The following is a 22,033-nucleotide window of genomic DNA, read 5'->3' on the forward strand; positions in this document are numbered from 1 at the left end:
CACACACTGTAAAGGTTTATTTGAAATCAGAAGGGGCGTCTGTGGCGGGCGTCTAGCCGACGAAGCTTTAATCTGTTGACAAACGTCACAACAAAGGACATATTGCTTTGTCTCTTTATAGAGACCAGGCCACCAGTAACGAGTCTGTAAAAGTGAAATCGTGGCAGCCACACCAGCATGTGCAGACGCCACCCCCCATGTGCTGCAGAAATTAATCGAGGTCTCTCAATCTTATTTGGTAGTTCACGTACACCAATGCCTGGAATATGAACAACAGCATTCAGCGCACTATTCAAGCAGTAACTATATTTAGAAGGAAATCCTTTAGGAAATGACGTGCCATCAGCCGTAGCTTTTATGGCAGCCGAAATCTCTGTGTCTGGTTTGGAACTCGAACGAGTCACTGCGGCCACAGTGGCGACAGTGGCGACAGCCACTGCCGACTTTGCGGCTTCATCAGCCAAAGTATTCCCAGCAACATGTATTCCAACGCGCTGGTGTCCAAGTGTATGCACAACATGGACCTTAGGAAGCGTTTCTTTCAGATCCGCAACCTTACCCCACAACAATTTATGTTTAATGGTGTTGCCTTTAGAATCTCTGAACCCATTCAACTTCCAATAGTGCAGATATTCATTGAAAGACTGAACACAGTAGTAGGAGACACAGACCAGCAAGGTCAAAGTCGCCGGATCCGCGTGTTCCAACGCCAACAATAGAGCTTTGAGCTCAGCCAGCTGTGCCGTGCAATCTCCCAAAGTTTTAGTATAAGTATGTCGGGGGCAGAACACTTCCCCCTCCATAGTGCCGCTCACTACCGCACATGCAGCAGAATACTGTTGTTTAGTCCCAACCGCTGGTTGCGCATGGCCATCGGTATACATGACCACCTGATATTGGTCAATAGGCAATGTGCCAGCAGGGACTGGGTACTCCATTTCATATTGAAGAAATTCTTGAGTCTGCAGTTTAGGGTCAAATATGTAATCTACATCAGTGGCTGTCAAAGACGTAGCCCATTGTATCCATTGCGGGTGTAAAGCTTTCGAATTAGGAACACTCGCTTTTGTAACAGCCTCTAAGGCCGGAATCGGGGAAACGACAATGATGCGTTGGCCCTGGGCAAGCGGTCTTTCTTTAATCATAGCCATCTGTACAGCAGTGAGTATTTTCTCAGTCTGTGCAAATCGTTGTTCTGCAGCAGAATACAAGTGGGACTTGTATGCAATCAGGACTGTCTCACCCTCATTAAAGGTGACATACGTAAACCCAACAGCCCCAGGTATCACCCTGATGACTAAATGTGTCTTATTGTCCTGTGTGTGTAAGTGTTTAACTGCTAAGAGATCAGTCTGTAACTCTCGTAGTATGTGTGTATGCTCAATCGTCCAAAATCTACTCGAAAAAGTCGGGCGAATCAATTCGTATAAGGGTTTTATACGCGTACCATAATCAGAAATGTAAGTTCTGCCAAAATTCAGAAACCCCAACAATGACTGGAGCTTCCGAACCGTATTAGGAGGCTGCAATAAAGCACATTTCTCCAAAAAATGTGGCGCCAAGCTCTTGCCCTCACTCGACAACTCATATCCCAGGAAAATGATGCTGAGGAAGGCAATCTTTGATTTCTTAAAATTAAACTTATAGCCAATATCAGCAAACCCCACAACAATGCGCGATACGCACCTTAGATGTTGCAGAATCTCATCGTCTGTCAAATATATGTCATCAACATATGATAACGCTTCAGGGTCCAACTCGTGCAGCATTTCAGTCACACGAGCCGAAAACAGTCCTCGGCTATTCTTATACCCCTGAGGCAAACGACAAAAAAAATTCTGAGAGCCAAACGCACTGAAACTGGTATAGTCCTGACTTTCGGGCGCTATATTTTTGCAGAAAAATCCATTTGAGATATCTAACGTTGTTTTGTATTTCTTACGCACTATATTATTCATAAGCGCTGCGCTATGTGAATTCTGTATTGCAAATGTCTGTAATCCACCACTATCCTATATGAATGGTCTGGTTTAGCAACCGGAAATAAGGGATTATTCATCAGCGAGACACAGGACTCAATTACACCCTGGTACTCCAATTGTGTAAGAATTTTCCTAACCGATGCCCTTGCTTCAAATTTGATAGGATACTGCGGCTGTGGCTCAGGTTCGCCCTTTATTGGAATTACATGATAAGGTGATTGTCTATCCCACCCCACGTTATTTCTATATAGGGCGGGAGCCTGTGCTAGAGCCCATGTTTTACTATAGGACTCCGCTAGTTCTCTCGGAACAAGTGGTGAGAAGGAAGGTGCAATAACCACCTCCCCAACCGGACAGTCGCGAACAAAGTCAGGTGGCCAATCCTGTTCGGCCAGCAGAACATCATATGATTTTACCACATGGTCCCAAAAAATGGCGTGTACAATGCGGTCAATGTCCCCTTCTAATCGTAGAGTCACTTGATAAACCCTATCAGGATCAGAGACCCGCATATCCGCCGTTTCGACTTGTATGAAGTCATCAGTCGCTTTCACCTCCAGATGCTCTAGAAGACTCCGGCGAACTATTGTGACCTCTTGTTCGTCAAGAGAACTCTCTTCTTGAGTCCTGAAAGGAACGAGATTGGCGTGTATCAGTATACTGATATCTATCAGGCGTCTTCAAATTATCCCTATTCCTGAGATTATACCTATTCTGCGGGGTCTCCGGTTGCAAACACCGTGCCCCAGGTATTACAAAGGTCCACCGGAGGAACCATCCCATACGGCAAACACATCGTCAATATTCTATGTTTATCCTGAGCTCCCGTATGGGGAAATACTGCTTCCAGCGTATTAATCTTCTGCGCCAGCCAAAATGGAGTCTCCTCACGTTTAGCCGGTACCTTACCCATAACTGAGTGTACAGTGGCCGGCTTGATACCCGGAACCACTGCTTGTGGGTGCGCCGGAGCAGCACGCGCTGCATTAGTATTTAATGCTTGCATTACAAACTGAACCAGTCTTCTGTATGTAGATGCTAAGTCTATATATAAACGACGCACGTCAGCCACTGCCAAATTTGCAACCGCAGGATATGGTGTGTAAGTAGCCAATAAAGGCCAGGTCGGACCATCATTACTCAGTGGACCTAACCTTACTTGTGCTATTGTGTGTGGGAGGGCGCCATCAAGCCAATTATGGTGTTCTTGATAAGATAAAGGTATCTCTAAGTATGCGTAAGCCCTGTATTGTCCAGGGGCATTCGCAACAGTGTATTCGTGAAAGTATTTGTTCCCCCATCAACTGCTGGAAATACGACCCAAGAATAAAAAAGTTCTGTCCTATAGGCTGCATGGGCGTCCACCACAAAAGTGACCGGACCCCCCTGGACCGTCAGTCCATGTGCTATCAGATGTCCTGTGAGCGGGTAACGCATATTGATTGCTATATTCACTAGATTAGGATTCGCCATTTGTTTAAAAAAATAGCTCTAGGTCAGAGAAGGCACACCAATATCGGGGTTTTTTCCTTTCAAAGTTCAAGCTTGAACAACCAACCACTAAGCCATAGGATGTACCTATCCCGTGGTGGCGGAAACCCTCAGCCCCACGGACGTCTCCGCGTACGGAACCGAGGAGTTAAAATATATATGAGACCGAGAGAGTCAGCCGAACCTAAATATTAGAGCCAGACCAATCGTTGGCGGCGCCATGTCGCGTGGGCTCTCATTATCCTAAATGAGACTACTGGATTTCTAGGCAGCAGGATCGATAACGGTCTTGGGGACTGAGTCTGACCCACTTGTAAAGAACTCTGTCACCCTAAATCCGTTTTTTGCTCCGGCTAACTAGCAGTGCCTCATTTCTCCCACGGGGAACAAATGATTGGGCAGCCGAGCGCATGACATCTTTGGAACTTCTCAGGGAAGTCGTGGTCACTCAGATCCAAACCAACCCTCTCATTTATAATATGATCTCATATACAAATGACAAAGACAGTATAAGTTTTATATAATGTTTTAATAAAACAACTGTATTTTAGATAATAAGGCGTGAGCCGCAATAACCAGAACAATACAACATAGTAGGATTGAAATAGTCACCAGGAGAGTAAAACATAAGAACAAAGCTATCATAGTGCCTAACAGTTTCTACTCTCCCTCTGCTTGTTCTATTTAGAGCACAGCATGTTAAGCTTCTAGCTTGCCTTTCCGAATCACTGGGGAGACATCAGCCATCATACCTGAGCAAAGGCCTGTGATCTGGTTCAGCATCTGCAACGAGGCAGTCAGCGTCTAGTTGTGGTTCCCTGGTCGGAATCTCCCTCTTGCGTGTATTGGGACAAGGAAGTGATTTTATAACTAACATGTCATCGTGATCACAAAATGTCCCTACGCAGGAATGCCAAATCTAAACTCCTACCACGTCTATCGGCAATGTACCAGACTGTATCCTTGACTGAAGCACAGAGTGAATATGTTATGGAGAACTCCAGTGCTGAAGTAGGCAAAACAGTGTGATATGAATAAAAAATAACACCGTAGAACTGGCTATTTGAAAAATAACAGTACGAAGCCTAATAAAAAGCATTTAGAGCAAAGTGCACAGAGGCTCTAAGCTGTCAGCAAATGAATAAAATACATTCAGGGCAAAGTGCACAAAGGCCTAAAGCCTGAAGCTAATGCGCAAAAGATACGTAAAACTAACCACACTACAATACAATCCTGCTCTGAAAAGTCAGGCTGCTTGCAGAACTCAAGGCAGCATCGGGCAGGCGCAGGCTCACTCTCCCGAGTGGTGCAGTCACTCTCCACAGCAATTGGAGCAGCTACCAACTTACTGGGAAGCGGTAAATAAAATTGTTTGCAATGGCGGAATTCAGTGTTTCTGCTCCCAACTTGCAGTTCTACGAGGGTGTGTCATCCTCCTTGGCGCCCTCCTGGTACCCAGGGTTATTCAAGTCTGATCTTCCGGTGTGGCTAGTCTTGCTGGTCACAGCCGCACTTCAGTCCAAGCAACTGATCCAAGCAACCCCACTTCTGGCCACAATGCAGACTCCTCAGGTGCAATCGCCCGCACCACGATGGCCCCTCCTGGCACATGGGGTCCGCAATCAGGCGTTCAAGATTCCTGGTATGTTGATCACACAACTTCTTCGCTGGTGACCTCCTCTGGCATCCAGGGTCACCGCAACAAGGCATTGTGAGCTGAGCGCCCTCCACACAATGCTCAGTATTTGGCAGTCAATGGTGGCCCTTCTCACATACAAGGGTCACCAAAAACAGTCTTGCAGACCGGCTACCGCCCATTGGGGCACAGCCAAATCCCGACACCTCACACAGGGAATCCTAATGATAGGTCTCCACATTGGACCTTCCTCCCCCTATTGCTGTCCTTTTCCTCACAGAGCAAACTGGTCTTGGTAAGCAAGAAGGCATTGGTGCTCCAGGCTCCAGGTCAGATGGTCTTGGTTTCCCTGGGTAATGTCCCCTCACCCAGCAGCAAGATTAACAGGCCTTGGCCCCCCAGGCCTGATCACAGGCAGAAGTATTGCAGAGCTCCCCTTTCTCACACAGCCCGTCTGGCTGCTTGGGAGATAACACATTTTTGGGGACTCAACCTCCCCTTGTTATAGTCCTGTTCCAGACACCAAATGTGATTTAGGGACTTTGAGGTTTTATGTTGGGATTTTGCTTCTTGTGAAGTCAGACTTCATCCTCCTTCTCCTTTTCATCCTCCTTCATGGAGGTCTGCCACAGCAGGCACAACTCTGAAGCTGACTGTCCACACTACAATTGATGGGAGTGACCAGAGTTCACACCTGGATGTCAGCCACAGAGATATGTGCATCAAAGGGGTAATCACAGGTTCCCAACACTACTTGTTATGATTACCTTACCAGGCCCCTTCCTTGTGATCTACCACTGAATCAAAGAGCAATCTTTTGAAATGTAAATGGAGTCTCATCCTTTCCCCTCTAGTGTTTCCCCACCCAGCATATAGGGATGCACCAAATCTGTCTGAGGGGGATTCCTCTCCTCCTCATATCTCTCATATCTTTAACAGGAAGGCCTGCGCTTCCCAAAATGAAATCCAAGGTCCTCTATACAATGTACCATCACAGATACACTCACTCAGTGTACACTCATAGTACTGCACACTTCCAGCACCATTAACTCTATGCATTGTACCCTCACATGCACACATGCATTCAGCACACACACATTCACTCTGTGAGCACTGTTCAGCACTGGCGCTTTTCTATCTTTAAGCCGAATGTGCTATTTGGAAATGCAGGCACTGCCAGAACACACACTCACGATGTGCACAACGCTTCACACTTCATGTATTGTACTTCAAACAAGCACACAGATACCCAGCACATGCTGTCCGTGCCCATGCACTGCATAGCACTACATCTCTCATGTAATGCATTCCTTACAGGCATACATACAAGTGCATGTACTAACCACCCATATACTGCTCCAGCCTGGCACTGTATCCTTCCCAGGCACACATACAACTAACACAAATTCACTACTCCTGCTCTGCACTGCTGATGTAGGCAAAGGGTGAGTTATGCATACAGCAGCCGAATTTTTAAAAAGGTGAGGGAGCCTCTAGGCCTCAGTCCCGGGATGCAGGGTAAAAATGTCCTGTTCACCACTACTCATCGTTTCACTGTATGCTGCCACCACTGTGCTTGAGCTGCTTAACTCCTGGTGAAGGCTGTAGCCTTCCACCTCTATGGGGGTAGCTCCTTGGGCACCTCTCCCAGTCCTCCCGGTCCAACAAGACTACAATTCATTAGACAGGCCTAAGTCATGGCGTACCCGCATGATCCATGTTAGTCTATGACAAAAAAAACAGCATTTGGCATCCAGCCAACAGTACAGCTGGACACTCAGGACAGGGAAACATGTTTTTACCATGCAGAGGACTTTTCCATTTCAACCTTGCTTCATGCAGCATGCTACCATGCCAGTATATGAGTTTTCTGTAATTGTATCCAGATATATCATACCACAAACATCAACTCCAAACAAGCCAGATCTATTGGCTTTGCCACAGCTTGTTATTAACATTTATACATAAAGGAAATAAAATTGGGGGGTAAAGCCCATGATCCATGTTAGTCTGTGACAAAAAAACAGCGATGGGAATCTCAACAACAAACAGTACAATTGGGCACTCAAGACAAGGCATGCATGTTTTGACCATGCATAGAACTTTTCCATCCCAACACCGTGCTTCAGCAGCATGCTACCAAACCAGCATATGAGTTGTTTGTAATTGCATCCAGAAATACCATGCAACAAACAACAACTCCGAACAAGCTAGATCTATTGGCTTTGCAAATATTTGTTACTAACATTTAAACATACAGGAAATTATATCAGAAGGTAAAACCCGATGAACTTTACTGTCGGTGTTGCCCACATGCAACACTATCAACACACAAGTAGGAGATGCCCTGAATAATCACAAATTTGGTTCTTGGGCATAGACTCTGAGGTCTTAGAAAGTAGAAGACACTATGCTGATGGTATGTGCTTCATAGCATGCTAAACAATAGTTCCCTTGTTATCCAGTTTCGGTTCTCATGCAGGGAACTACATGCTCCCTTGAGCATTACGATCCTGATTCACTGGATTAATTTACTGTAATAAAGGTTTTATGGGGTAGCTAGGTATTTGAAACCTCGTGGCCCAGCATTCCAAGATGTTTGTGTTCATCAGCCTCTAAGTATTACTAATTCACACAGGAATCTCCTTGCACAGTCCTTTTTTGAATGAAGCCAGAATTACTGAACATTTCCCACATGAGGACTTCCTGATGTATACCAAGGGCTAGAATTATCAAGGGCAACACAAGCTCTTAGTTGAGATTTCCTATGCCACGTAGAGCCACCATGTATGGCTCTGCGTGGCATAGTAAATCTGGGCTAATGCAAGGCAGCACAAGTTGCTGCCTTGCGATACACTGCCCTGGAAAAGCGTTCTAGGGGTGCAGGGTGAATGTTCCCACACATCCACGGATGGTTTTTGGCACATGCCCAGATTTACCAACATTAGTGAACTGGGAACGTGTCAAAATGGTACACCTTCCCAAGGGAGGCATAATGAACAAGTTACTTACCTTCAGTAACAAATTATCTGGTAGAGACACATTCTAGTTGCAGATTTCTTACCTTAGAATTTCCCCCCAGGCGTCAGACTAGATCCAGAGATTTTTTTTCGAGCAGTACTTTTGTGCGCCATCAGGTGGCATCGGTCGACTTCGCCTGCTTCGTTGTCACCATGATGACATTGAAGTCTTATATAGGCGCCACCCCGGTGAACTGCACTTTCTTTTCACGACTTTCCATGCTAATAGCGCGGAGCCAGGAATAACACTGATTTTGATGTGCCAGACTAAGGCCCTGAAAAAGGGAGTCCCTGTCCCTAGAAATCAGCTGGCAAGGCAGGGAGGATGGGTGGGTTTGTAAGGAATCTGCAACTGGAATGTATCTCTACCAGATACTGTGTTACCAAAGGTAAGTAACTTATTCATCTGATGGAGACTTCTAGTTGCAGATTCCTTATCTCAGAATAGATACCCAAGCAATACCATCCTCTGCCGTGGGCTGTGAACCAAGATTAGACTAAAAAGTCCTGCAGGACCAACGGCCAAAGTAGCCATCTCTGTGGACTTGACTGTCTAGGCAGTAATGCTTTGAGGATGTGTGCAGACACGCCCACATAGCTGCCTGGTAGATATCCAGGACCGGAACTCCACGTGCCAACGCTGTGGCTGCAGCAATTTCTCTGGTGAAATGAGCACGCAAACCCTCAGGGGGTTGTTTCTTTGCCAAAGCGTAGCACATCTTGATGCAGAGGACAAACCATTGAGAGACGGTCAGCGTCTGCATGGCCCATCCTTTCATCGCACCAAAATAAGCAACAAAGAGTTGATCTTCCACCCGGAAATCTTTTGTACAATTGAGGGAGAATGCCAGTGCTCTTTTTGTATACAGGCAATTGAGTCTCTCCTCTTCATGAGAAGGATATGGGGGTGTGTAAAAAGTTGGCAAAGTGATAGATTGGCCTACATGAAAGGGTGTGACCACTTTAGGAGGAAGAAGGCCCTGGTAGGAAGCACCACTTTGTCAGGATGGACAGATATAAATGGTGGCTTCGAAGAAAGAGCTTGAAGCTCAGTCACTTTGTAAGCAGAGGGGATGGCAATATGGAAAGCGGTTTTCAGTGTGATGAGCCGCAAAGGACAATTATGTAGTGGCATAAAAGGAGCACACATAAGGTATGTAAGTACCAGGTTCAAATCCCACTGTAGCATTATGAACGGGGTATGTGGGAACATATGGGTGAATCCCTTAAGAAACCTCCCAACGATGGGAGATTTGAACAAGGAATGTTGATCTGGCAGTCTCAAAAAGGCAGAGATGGCAGAGAGATAGCCTTTAAGGATGCCCAAAGCAGAGCCCTGCTGGGCAAAAGAGAGGATGAACAGAAGAACCCCAGACAGCGGTGCAGGAAGGGGATCATCATATTTATTGGTACACCATGCCACAAATTTGTTCCAACTACAGGTATATACCATTTTAATGGAGGGATGCCTGGCTGCCAAGATAACATTGCAGGCTTCAGACAGAAGTTTGAAAGCTGTCAACTGCCACCGCTCAATCTCCACGCAAGAAGGCAGAAATTGGTCAGGTCTAGGTGGAGAACCGCCCCCTGCAGCTGCAACAAAAGATCATCCTGAAGGGGCAGCTTGATCAAAGGATTGATGGCCATGCTCAGAAGCTCGGGATGCCATACCCTTCGTGCCCAGTCCGGAGCCACCAGGATTGCTCGGGCCGGTCATACTTGATCTTCTTCAGAACTCTAGGCAGAAGTGCTATTGGCGGGAAGGCGTACAGGAGGCTGCAGTTCCACTTGATACAAAAAGCGTCACTGACCAAGTGCTCCCTTGAAAACTCCAATGGTCAAAACAGCTGACCTGGCCTCAAAGAATTCTTAGAATTGGGCAGGGGTGGCTCCTGCTCCTGGAAACTCAGGGAGGTGCTGGGTCCTGAGGACTTTGAGTGGGATGAAGAAGAGTGGTAGCTTTGCATGCAGTTTCATGACTTTCCTCCCGATCAAGACCGGGAGCGACACAGAGTCGAGTGCCGGGCCGCCAGGAGCTTTAGAGACCGCTCCCTCAAAGCTTTCGGGTTCATGGCCGGGCACTCGAAGCACAACTTTGGGTCATGGTCGTGGTCATGCTCCAGGCACCACAAACACACAAGGTAGGGATCCGTCACCATCATCATGCGGTTACAGGAGTCACACGGTTTGAAACCACTTACTTGATATCCTCGATGCACCAAAAAGTGTCAAAAGATCTGGACAAAATGGTTGAAGTCAGTCAAAAAGCGACTGAGGGTAGCTCCCTCCTTATGTGCACAAAGGCTGGCACGGAAAAAAAGGAACTGACATCAGCACGCCGGGGTGGAACCTCTATATGACCGTAACATCATCACAGTGACCATGACACTAACGCCGCACACAGAGTCGACCGACGCCACCTGACAGCGAGCAAGGGTACTACTTCAAGAAAAATCTCGGGATCTAGTGTAGTGCCTGGCTGGAAATTCTAAGTTAAGGAATCTACAACTAGATGTCTCTATCAGATAAAAAGAAATATATTTATTTCTCCTTGCTTTTTTCTCTTTCTACGTGTGTTGAATTCAGCAGCACACACAGAAAGAGAAAACAGACTCCGAGAATTTTGTTTGTAAAAACAATCCTGGCCGTAAAGCAGGTATCCTTGCACCATTATGCAAGGGTACCTGTGTTGGCACTTGGTAGCCACAAGTGCAACAGCACAGAGAGAGCAGAAACGTGCCATATCTTAGTAGATATGGGGCATTCCTGCTCTTCCCATTTGGCTCAGGGCAGTTCAGAAAGTTGTCTTGTTGCGTTGCATCCGATATTCGTATATCTGCCCCACGTACACAGCTTCAATTACGCTGCTCAGATATGAATATGCAAAGTACCTGCTACATGTCTGCCTTTATATTAGAGATTCAAGTCACACTGTGCTACACCCCCCAATTAAAATTATCTCTATGTTTACTTTTATTTACGATTATTTATCAGAGGGGAAATAAGACAATCCCATCTTCCTGCTTCACTTAAATCAAATAAATAAAAAACATTCCATTCGTTTAGTTCGGTGAACCTTGCATCTGGGCTTAACACTTTAATGCTAAGATTTCACACTGGGGCAAAACACAAAAATGGTGTGGGAGAATGATGCTAGAAGATCTGTTCCAGATCAAGTGCTGTATTCAAACAGACGTGACGAACATGGTTGCTCACTGCTTGACTTCGTTTAGGTGATCAATTTGTGATACCCTCAAGGCGACATCCAGTGTGGATGCCTAGAATGCGGCTTTTCTTGATGACGTGGGATTGGGCTTTAAGATCTACTGTGACATCATTCACGGACGACCCCTATACTGGGAAATGTAATGATGACACTCCAGCTTCACCAACGTAGTTTGCAGCTGTACAATTTTATTTGAGTTAGAATGATGAAACGTGGGTCTGTTCAGACTAACATCCACTTACTTGGCCAGTAACCTACTGACTGACAAATTACCGAAATAAGTCGCAAAGTGTGGTTTAGTGGGTTTATTGCGCACTGCCAACATCCACTTGGATCTGTAGGCCAAGATGCTATCCTTCTCAGGGCTGTCAAGTCAATGCAGCAAAACTGTGTAATGGAAACGCCTATTATTAACACATAGGGCCTACTTTAGAACTAGGCATTTTGTTACTCACTTAATCAGGACCGAGCCTTTGCTGAATTTAAAAAAGTAAGTGGGTGGACGGTATTTTTGTCTGGGAAAGCTGGCAACTCCAGTGTCTATGGCCCTTATCCAGTCATTTTGGAACGATTTTTGGAGTGGGGGTGCCAGACATCAGTACCACTTCAATAAAGCCCTAAGGATTTGAAACAATTACAGTTTTATTGAACAAGCAAGTTTATAAAGTTCCAAACGCTTTCTGGAGAAAAATGGTAAACTCATTATTATCTTCCCTTTGACATTTTTGAAAAAATAGGTCACCTTTATGGACTGCGTGCTCCCTATTAAATGTCCCTTGGTGCTGTCAAATCAGAACAAACAGCCAGTGGAAAGTAAACTCAAAGTCCTCCAGGGCTTGGAAATCTGCCATCTTAATAAATTGTCACAGTTGACAGTATCTTTTAACCGATTAACTGCTGAGGCACGCGCACCCAGGCTGAGGCCTTTTTGGCGATTTAGGGGTCATTACAACATTGGCGGTAAAAGACGCTTACCGCCGTGCAGAAGACCGCCAATACACCACAGCGGAATACCGCCACAGCTATTATGACCCACATCTCGGAATCCGCCAAAATTCAGACACCCACACAAGTCCGCCACACCAAAGGTCAGTGATAAACTGGCGAAAACAAAACCTCCACGGTCACGCCAACAGAAACACACCCATGCTATCACGACCCACGAATCCACGCGGCGGTCTTTCAACCCCGGTATTCCATTGGCGGTACACACTGCTGCGCTCAAAATACACACACATCTCCAAAACACCGCCACATTGGACAATTCGAAATACACACACCTGATACACATACAAACACCACTCCCACACAATCAATATTATATAAAACACACACCCACATCACCCACAAACACCTACGACCAAACATTTTGACGAAGGCCAGAGAGACAGCACAGGATTGACAATCCCACCACACAGAGGCACACAACACCATCACCCACACAACATCCATGCACAAAACACCACACACCACTGCACATCACCACACTCATCAACACATACACCACCCCACACATCACCTACACCACCCCATGGCACAGCAAAGACACCCCAGGTCCTCGGAGGAGGAGCTCAGGGTCAGGGTGGAGGAAATCGTACAGGTAGAGCCACAGCTATTTGGATCACAGGTGCAGCACACCTCCATAGCTAGGAAGATGGAATAGTCGACAGGGCCAATGCAGTGGGACAGCACCCAAGAAATCGGGAGGACATCAGGAAGAGGTGGAACGACCTACGGGGGAAGGTGCGTTCCGTGGTCTCCAGGCACAACATCGCGGTACAGCGGACTGGCGGCGGACCCCCACCTCCTCCCCCACAACTAACAACATGGGAGGAGCAGGTCTTGACCATTATGCATCCTGAGGGCCTCGGAGGAGTCGGTGAAGGAATGGACTCTGGTAAGTCAAATCTTAACTATCATATCCCCCACCCTACCTGCATGCTATCACAGACCCCCACCCTCACCCCCTCCCCTATCACTCCAACTCCTCACTAATGTACTAATAACACAAACCACCCATCCCAACACCAAGCCCTGCATGACACAACAAAGCATGGACACCCCTCACTAAAGCATGCCCACTGCACATACCCATAACACCCCCCCAACCATCATCACACAAGCCCCCACACAGGAATGCTAGCACTGGGGTACACGTTCACCCACTGTAAGGAAATGGCTCCCTGTTGCAGTTATCCCCCACTTTTTGCCTGATACTGATGATGACTTGACTGAGAAGTGTGCTGGGACCCTGCTAACCAGGACCAAGCACCAGTGTTCTTTCACCTAAAATGTACCATTGTCTCCACAATTGGTACAACCCTGGCACCCAGGTAAGTCCCTTGTAACTGGTACCCCTGGTACCAAGGGCCCTGATGCCAGGGGAGGTCTCTAAGGGCTGCAGCATGTCTTATGCCACCCTAGGGACGCCTCACTCAGCACAGACACACTGCCTGCCAGCTTGTGTGTGCTGGTGGGGAGTAAATGACTAAGTCGATATGGCACTCCCCTCAGGGTGCCATGCCAACCTCACACTGCCTGTGGCATAGGTAAGTCACCCCTCTAGCAGGCCTTACAGCCCTAAGGCAGGGTGCACTATACCACAGGTGAGGGCATAGGTGCATGAGCACTATGGGGGTCATTCCGACCCTGGCCGTAAAATCCACCAGGGCCGGGGACCGCGGATGCACCGCCAACAGGCTGGCGGTGCATCCCTGGGCATTCTGACCGCGGCGGTACAGCCGCGGTCAGAAACGGGAAACCGGCGGTGTACCGCCGGTTCCCCGCTGCCCTGGGGAATCCTCCACGGTGGCACAGCTTGCTGCGCCGCCATGGGGATTCCAACCCCCTTACCGCCATCCTGTTCCTGGCGGTTTTGGCCGCCAGAAACAGGATGGTGGTAAGAGGTGTCGTGGGGCCCCTGGGGGCCCCTGCAGTGCCCATGCCAATGGCATGGGCACTGCAGGGGCCCCCGTAACAGGGCCCCACCAAGATTTTCAGTGTCTGCCAAGCAGACACTGAAAATCACGATGGGTGCAACTGCACCCGTCGCACCCCTTCCACTCCGCCGGCTCCATTCGGAGCCGGCATCCTCATGGAAGGGGGTTTCCCGCTGGGCTGGCGGGCGGCCTTTTGGCGGTCGCCCGCCAGCCCAGCGGAAAACTCAGAATTACTGCGGCTGTCTTTTGACCGCGCAGCGGTATTCTGACGGCGGGACTTTGGCGGGCAGCCTCCGCCGCCCGCCAAAGTCAGAATGACCCCCTATGTCCCTACAGTGTCTAAGCAAAACCTTAGACATTGTAAGTGCAGGGTAGCCATAAGAGTATATGGTCTGGGAGTCTGTCAAAAACAAACTCCACAGCTCCATAATGGCTACACTGAATACTGGGAAGTTTGTTATCAAACTTCTCAGAATAATAAACCCACACTGATGCCAGTGTTGGATTTATTAAAAAATGCACACAGAGGGCATCTTAGAGATGCCCCCTGTATTTTACCCAATTGTTCAGTGCAGGACTGACTGGTCTGTGCCAGCCTGCTGCTGAGAGATGAGTTTCTGACCCCATGTGGTGAGGGCCTTTGTTCTCTCTGAGGACAGAAACAAAAGCCTGCTCTGGGTGGAGGTGCTTCACACCTCCCCCCTGCAGGAACTGAAACACCTAGCAGTGAGCCTCAAAGGCTCAGGCTTCATGTTACAATGCCCCAGGGCACTCCAGCTAGTGGAGATGCCCGCCCCCTGGACACAGCCCCCACTTTTGGCGGCAAGTCCAGGAGAGATAATGAGAAAAACAAGGAGGAGTCACTGGCCAGTCAGGATAGCCCTTAAGGTGTCCTGAGCTGAGGTGACTCTGACTTTTAGAAATCCTCCATCTTGCAGATGGAGGATTCCCCCAATAGGATTAGGGATGTGCCCCCCTCCCTTCAGGGAGGAGACACAAAGAGGGTGTAGCCACCCTCAGGGCTAGTAGCCATTGGCTACTAACCACCCAGACCTAAACACACCCCTAAATTCAGTATTTAGGGGCTCCCCAGAACCTAGGAACTCAGATTCCTGCAACCTAAGAAGAAGAGGACTGCTAAGCTGAAAAACCCTGCAGAGAAGACGGAGACACCAACTGCTTTGGCCCCAGCTTTACCGGCCTGTCTCCCCCCTTCTAAAGACACTGCTCCAGCGACGCTCTCCCCAGGGACCAGCGACCTCTGAAGCCTCAGAGGACTGCCCTGCATCTAGAAGGACCAAGAACTCCCGAGGACAACGGCCCTGTTCACCAAAGACTGCAACTTTGCAACAAAGAAGCAACTTTGAAACAACTTGCGTTTCCCGCCGGAAGCGTGAGACTTGACACTCTGCACCCGACGCCCCCGGCTCGACTTGTGGAGAACAATCACTTCAGGGAGGACTCCCTGGCGACTGCAAGACCGTGAGTAGCCAGAGTTGCCCCCACAGCGACGCCTGCAGAGGGAATCCCGAGGCTCCCCCTGACCGCGACTGCCTGCTTCTAAGATCTGACGCCTGGTAAAGACTCTGCACCCGCAGCCCCCAGGGCCTGAAGGATCTGACCTCCAGTGCAGGAGCGACCCTCAGGTGGCCCTCTCCCTTGCCCAGGTGGTGGCTACCCAGAGGAGCCCCCCCCTTGCCTGCCTGCATAGCTGAAGAGACCCCTTGGTCTCCCATTGAAACCTATTGAAAACCCGACGCGTGTTTGCACACTGCACCCGGCCGCCCCCGTGCTGCTGAGGGTGTACTTTCTGTGTGGACTTGTGTCCCCCCCCCGGTGCCCTACAAAACCCCCCTGGTCTGCCCTCCGAAGACGCGGGTACTTACCTGCTGGCAGACTGGAACCGGGGCACCCCCTTCTCCATTGAAGCCTATGCGTTTTGGGCACCACTTTGGCCTCTGCACCTGACCGGCCCTGAGCTGCTGGTGTGGTAACTTTGGGGTTGCTCTGAACCCCCAACGGTGGGCTACCTTGGACCCAAACTTGAACCCCGTAGGTGGTTTACTTACCTGCAAAAACTAACAAACTCTTACTCCCCCCAGGAACTGTTGAAAATTGCACTGTCTAGTTTTAAAATAGCTATATGTGATTTATGTTAAAACTGTATATGCTATTTTGCTAATTCAAAGTTCCTAAAGTACCTACCTGCAATACCTTTCATTTGAAGTATTACATGTAAATCTTGAACCTGTGGTTCTTAAAATAAACTAAGAAAATATATTTTTCTATACAAAAACCTAATGGCCTGGAATTGTCTTTGAGTGTGTGTTCCTCATTTATTGCCTGTGTGTGTACAACAAATGCTTAACACTACTCCTTTGATAAGTCTACTGCTCGACCACACTACCACAAAATAGAGCATTAGAATTATCTCTTTTTGCCACTATCTTACCTCTAAGGGGAACCCTTGGACTCTGTGCATACTATTCCTTACTTTGAAATAGTGCATACAGAGCCAACTTCCTACACCCACCCATTGCACACCATGACACACACAGATGCAATAATCATGCTTTTACACCCCTGCAGGACCACTACCCAACGTCACCAGACAGGAGGGTCCAGACATCTCTACCCCACCCACAGAAGAGGCCCACAGTGATGACAGCAGCTCTGTCCAACTGGATCCAGATGACCAGCCCGGACCATTGTGGGCCTCGGGACAGTCGGTTCCCCACACCCAGTCACAGGCCATCACAGACCTTCCACCCTCTGGTAACACCAGCACAGCACCCACCCAGCGGGCCCATACCTCTGTACCCAGGACACATCAATCAGCTGTGTGTCCACCACTACAGGGAGCCCAGGATAACCCACCACCCCAACAACAACAGGGACCTGGGGGCAGTGGTAGTGGGCACGCGGTCCAGGGGACGGAGGCCCAGGAACACAGGGGAACTGGGATGGCTACTGTGCGACAGGTGGCAGACAGGCCTAGGGAACCCACTCTCCAAGAGGCCCTCTCCTCCATCATGGGAGCCTACCACCACTCCCAGGAGACAATGGCAACGGTCCTGGCCAAGTTTCAGGAGACCCAGCGCCTGCAGGAGGAACAGTATTTGGGCTTCAGAGAGGAACTCAGAACCATCAGCACCGCCCTGGGCACCATCATAGGGGTGCTGAAGGAGATACTGAACACCAGGAGGGACACCGTGGCACTCCAAGGGGCCCCTGACACTAGCATGGACGAAGAACTGCCCACCACCTCCGCCGGCGCTAGTGGACAGGAGGCACCGCCACAGGACCACCACACCAGCACCCCACCCCCTGCAGACGGAGAACCACCCCACAAGCGGTCCCTGAGATCCAGGAACAGGACAGAGCACGATGGCAAGACCCCCGCCAAGAACTGAGACCACCCTGATTGTCATCCCACTGTCCCACTTTGTAACCCTGTCCATATTGGAACTGCCCCAGCTCCACTTCCTATGCCCATATGGGCAGTGCACCTGTGAGACTAATAGACTGGACTCTGCCATGGATATTCCTCCACCATCACCCTTCACCATTTTACCACCCCCTCCAATATTTAGCACTTCAATAAACACCCTTGAAGCACAAAACAATCTGGAGTCAGTCTGTGATTTTGAAAATGTGTATTAGCAATGACAGTGACAAAATCCGTTCTCAAATGTAATGTCAACATACCTATGTCACACATCTCAAGTCCATGAGGAATGTAAGCAGATGGCACACGTTGGTAACCACACCTGTGAAACCGTAATGGAAATGTACAACTCACTTACCATATACTGGTTGAAATCGACAGACAGAGGTAGAATTGTGAAAGTACTTGTAGTAGGCAGGAATGTGTTCTCACCTGTGTGTCACTGGAAATATTGCTGGATAACTGAGTCCCTGTTGTCAATGTCTTCTTCCTCTGCTTCCTCCTCATCACTGTCCACAGGCTCCACAGCTGCCACAACACCGTCATCTGAACCATCCTCCTGCAGAAAAGGCACATGGCGTCGCAAAGCCAGATTGTGAAGCATACAGCAGGCGATGATGATCTGGCACACCTTCCTTGGTGAGTAGAATATGGAGGCACCTGAACCTGGCCATCAGGAGCCCGAAGGTGCATTCCATCACCCTCCTAGTCCGCCCATGGGCCTCATTGTAGCGTTCCTCTGCCCTGGTCCTGGGATTCCTCACTGGGGTCAGTAGCCATGACAGGTTGGGGTAACCAGAGTCCCCTAATAGCCACACCCGGTGCCTCTGGAGTTGACCCATCACATAAGGGATGCTGCTATTCCGCAGGATGTAGGCCTCATGCACAGAGCCAGGGAACATAGCATTTACCTGGGAGATGTACTGGTCTGCCAAACATACCATCTGTACATTCATGGAATGATAACTCTTCTGGTTCCTCTACACCTGTTCACTCCTGTGGGGGGGGAACCAGAGCTACATGGGTCCCATCAATGGCACCTATGATGTTGGGGATATGTCCAAGGGCATAGAAGTCACCTTTAACTGTAGGCAAATCCTCCACCTGAGGGAAAACAATGTAGCTCCTCATGTGTTTCAGCAGGGCAGACAACACTCTGGACAACATGTTGGAAAACAGAGGCTGGGACATCCCTGATGCCATAGCCACTTTTGTTTGAAATGACCCACTTGCAAGAAAATGGAGCACTGATAGCACCTACACTTGAGGGGGGATCCCTGTGGGATGGCGGATTGCTGACATCAGGTCAGGCTCCAACTGGGTACACAGTTCCTGGATTGTGGCACGGTCAAACCTGTAGGTGATGATTAAATGTCGCTCCTCCATTGTCAACAGGTCCACCAACGGTCGGTACACCGGAGGATTCCGCCATCTCCTCACATGTCCCAGCGGACTGTGCCTAGGAAGGACAACAGCGACCACAGAGTCAAACAACTCAGAGGTATGTACCCACACTCTACACAGAACACGAAACATAATCCAAAAAGTTGTCTGTATGTGTGTTGAGTCTAGGCCTAGGTATGTGTGACGCAGTTGAAAATGAAGCCATGTGGGCCCCTGAAATGGCGACTGCCTGACCTCTAAACTGGGACAATGGGATGTGAGGTAACTGCGCTGGCGTTGTACACCGTCGCGGTAGGCGGTCGAAGAACGCGGCACAACGCTGCATTGGTTAACATTGGACCCTATGGGTCCCAGGAGCCAATGACGAAGTGCGCCGGCGGTGAGGATACGCACCACCGCGGACATCACCGCCGCGGACGTGACTGCCATTTTCTATATGTTCAATCACTCGATACCTGATCTTTGACAGGAGAGGACCTACACTGCAAGTGCTGCTGTGACCTCGGTCTGTAAGAGACAATGGCTCGTGCGTCTGGGGAAAGGGCCCCTGCCTTCACTGCACAGGAGTTGGAGAAGCTCGTGGACGGGGTCCTCCCCCAGTACACGCTACTCTACGGTCCTCCAGACCAACAGGTGAGTACACAGGGAGCAAGTTGTATGGGCTATGCCTGTGTGGAGAGGGCTGGTTGTAAGAAGGAAGGGGCCACAGTTCTGCATGCATGAAGGACTGTGAATGCATGTGCCACATGGCAAGGGTAGGGATGTGGGCCACTCACTTTGACGGTGCAGTTGGTAATGACTTCTCCTCTTCCCCTGTACATGTCATGTAGGTCAGCGCCCACCAGAAGAAGGATATTTGGCGTGCCATCGCCAAGGACGTCCGGACCCTGGGGGTCCACCACAGACGGAGCACCCACTGCCGTAAAAGATGGGAGGACATTCGCCGCTGGAGCAAGAAGACGGCGGAGGCTCAGCTGGGGATGACCTCCCAACGTGGGAGGGGTGCCCGTCGCACCATGACCCCCCTGATGTTACGGATCCTGCCGGAGGCCTACCCTGAGTTGGATGGGCGCTTGGGGGCATCACAGCAGACACAAGGGGGTGAGTACAACATCATTCTGCGGACTTTGCGTGCAGTGAAGGTGTCTGGGTGGGGGAGGAGGGCTGTGGGTTCCCCTAGGCCAGGGGAAGTTCAGTAGGCTAGGCCCCTCCGTAATGCAGGCCATGTGGCACTCCACCCCACCTCTGTAGAGTGCCAAGTACAGGTATACATGCCCCTGTGTCATCTATGTGTGCTGATGTCCACCATAGCCATGTAGGCCATATCCCAGGAACTGCATCTGTAGAGCCCAACAGCACGGCGTTGTGCAGGGGGCTGCCGTGTCTGTATTGTCCGCCAACTGTAGCGGTAAGCCATGCACTCAACCTGTCTTTCTTCTGTACCCCCCCCTTTTTGTGGTCTCCCTGTTCTTGTGTGCATCAGCATCATCAGGCGGAGGTACAGTGGCACCGGAGCACGAGGGAGCTGCATCCCACAAGGCCATGGAGGCCCACACCACGGACTCGGAATACACCAGTGGGACAGAGGGCGAGGGGAGCTTCACGGCGGTCACAGGATCTGCAACCAGCGACACAGACTCATCCTCCGATGGGAGCACCCTTGTGGTGGTGGCAAAATCTGTGCCCCCCACTTCTACAGGTACAGCCACCACCCCCCCTACCAGCACCGCCCTCCCAGCAGCCCCTCAGCCTTCGCCCCGTGCCAGCTCACCCAGGAGGGTGGGCATTACCTTCGTCCCAGGCACCTCAGCCCCTGCCCCTGTCACCTCTGCTGCCCTCAGTGAGGAGGCCATTGACCTCCTCAGGTCCATCACTGTTGGGCATTCTACCATTTTGAATGCCATCCAGGGTGTAGAAAGGGAATTGCAATACACAAATGCATTCCTGGAGGGCATTCATTCTGGTCAGGCTGCCCTTCATCGAACCTTGCAAACTCTGGCCTCAGCACTGATGGCAGCCATTGTCCCTGTGTCTAGCCTCCCCCCTCCAACTTCCTCCACCCAGACCCAATCCCCTGTACCCCAGCCTATCCCAAGCACACCATCAGACCAGCCTGCACACACCTCAACACACAAGGGAAGCTCAGGCAAACATAAGCACCACACATCCCACAGGTACTCACGCAAGCATCACACACATACATACACAGCAACATCCACTGCCTCCACTGTGTCCCCATCCTCGTCGTCTCCCTCCTCCCTCCCAGTGTCGTCTACACTCTCACCTGTATGCACTACCACTACAGCCACTAGGTCCCGCACCAGCACACCCACCAGCACAGCCCACTCACCTGCACTCACCACCCCCACTACCATTTACACGTCCCGTGTCCTCTCCCAGTGTGTCTGTGACACCCCCTACCAAAGTACACAAACGCAGGCACACACCCACCCAACATACATCCACCTCACGACAGCCTCCAGCGCATGCACCTGCACCCAAAGCCACAAAAGTTACACCTCCTACAACCACCTCCTCTTCCTCCACTCCCAGACCCCCTCCAGCTACCCGTCCCAGTGTTCCTAAGAAACTTTTCCTGACCAAGCTTGACCTCTTTCCCACCCCCCGCTCCAATTCATAGGTCCCGCACTAGCACCTCAGCCAAAAATTCCCCGGTACCAGTGGTGCCTGTTAGAGGTATGGGGAGTGCACCGGGCACCAGGGCAGCCAGTGTGACACGGAGCCACAGCACAGCAAGTCCCCCCCTGTGAAGCACCAGAAGTTGGACAGTACCTGGCGGGAGTGGGGGAAGGCTGCAGCCAGCAAAGCCGCTCACAAGGGTCCCGGGGGGAGTGTCCACTCAGCTGTGACTCCTCCGAAAGTGGGG

This window comes from Pleurodeles waltl, chromosome 7, assembly GCF_031143425.1.
Source record: "Pleurodeles waltl isolate 20211129_DDA chromosome 7, aPleWal1.hap1.20221129, whole genome shotgun sequence".
In the NCBI taxonomy this organism is placed as follows: domain Eukaryota; kingdom Metazoa; phylum Chordata; class Amphibia; order Caudata; family Salamandridae; genus Pleurodeles; species Pleurodeles waltl.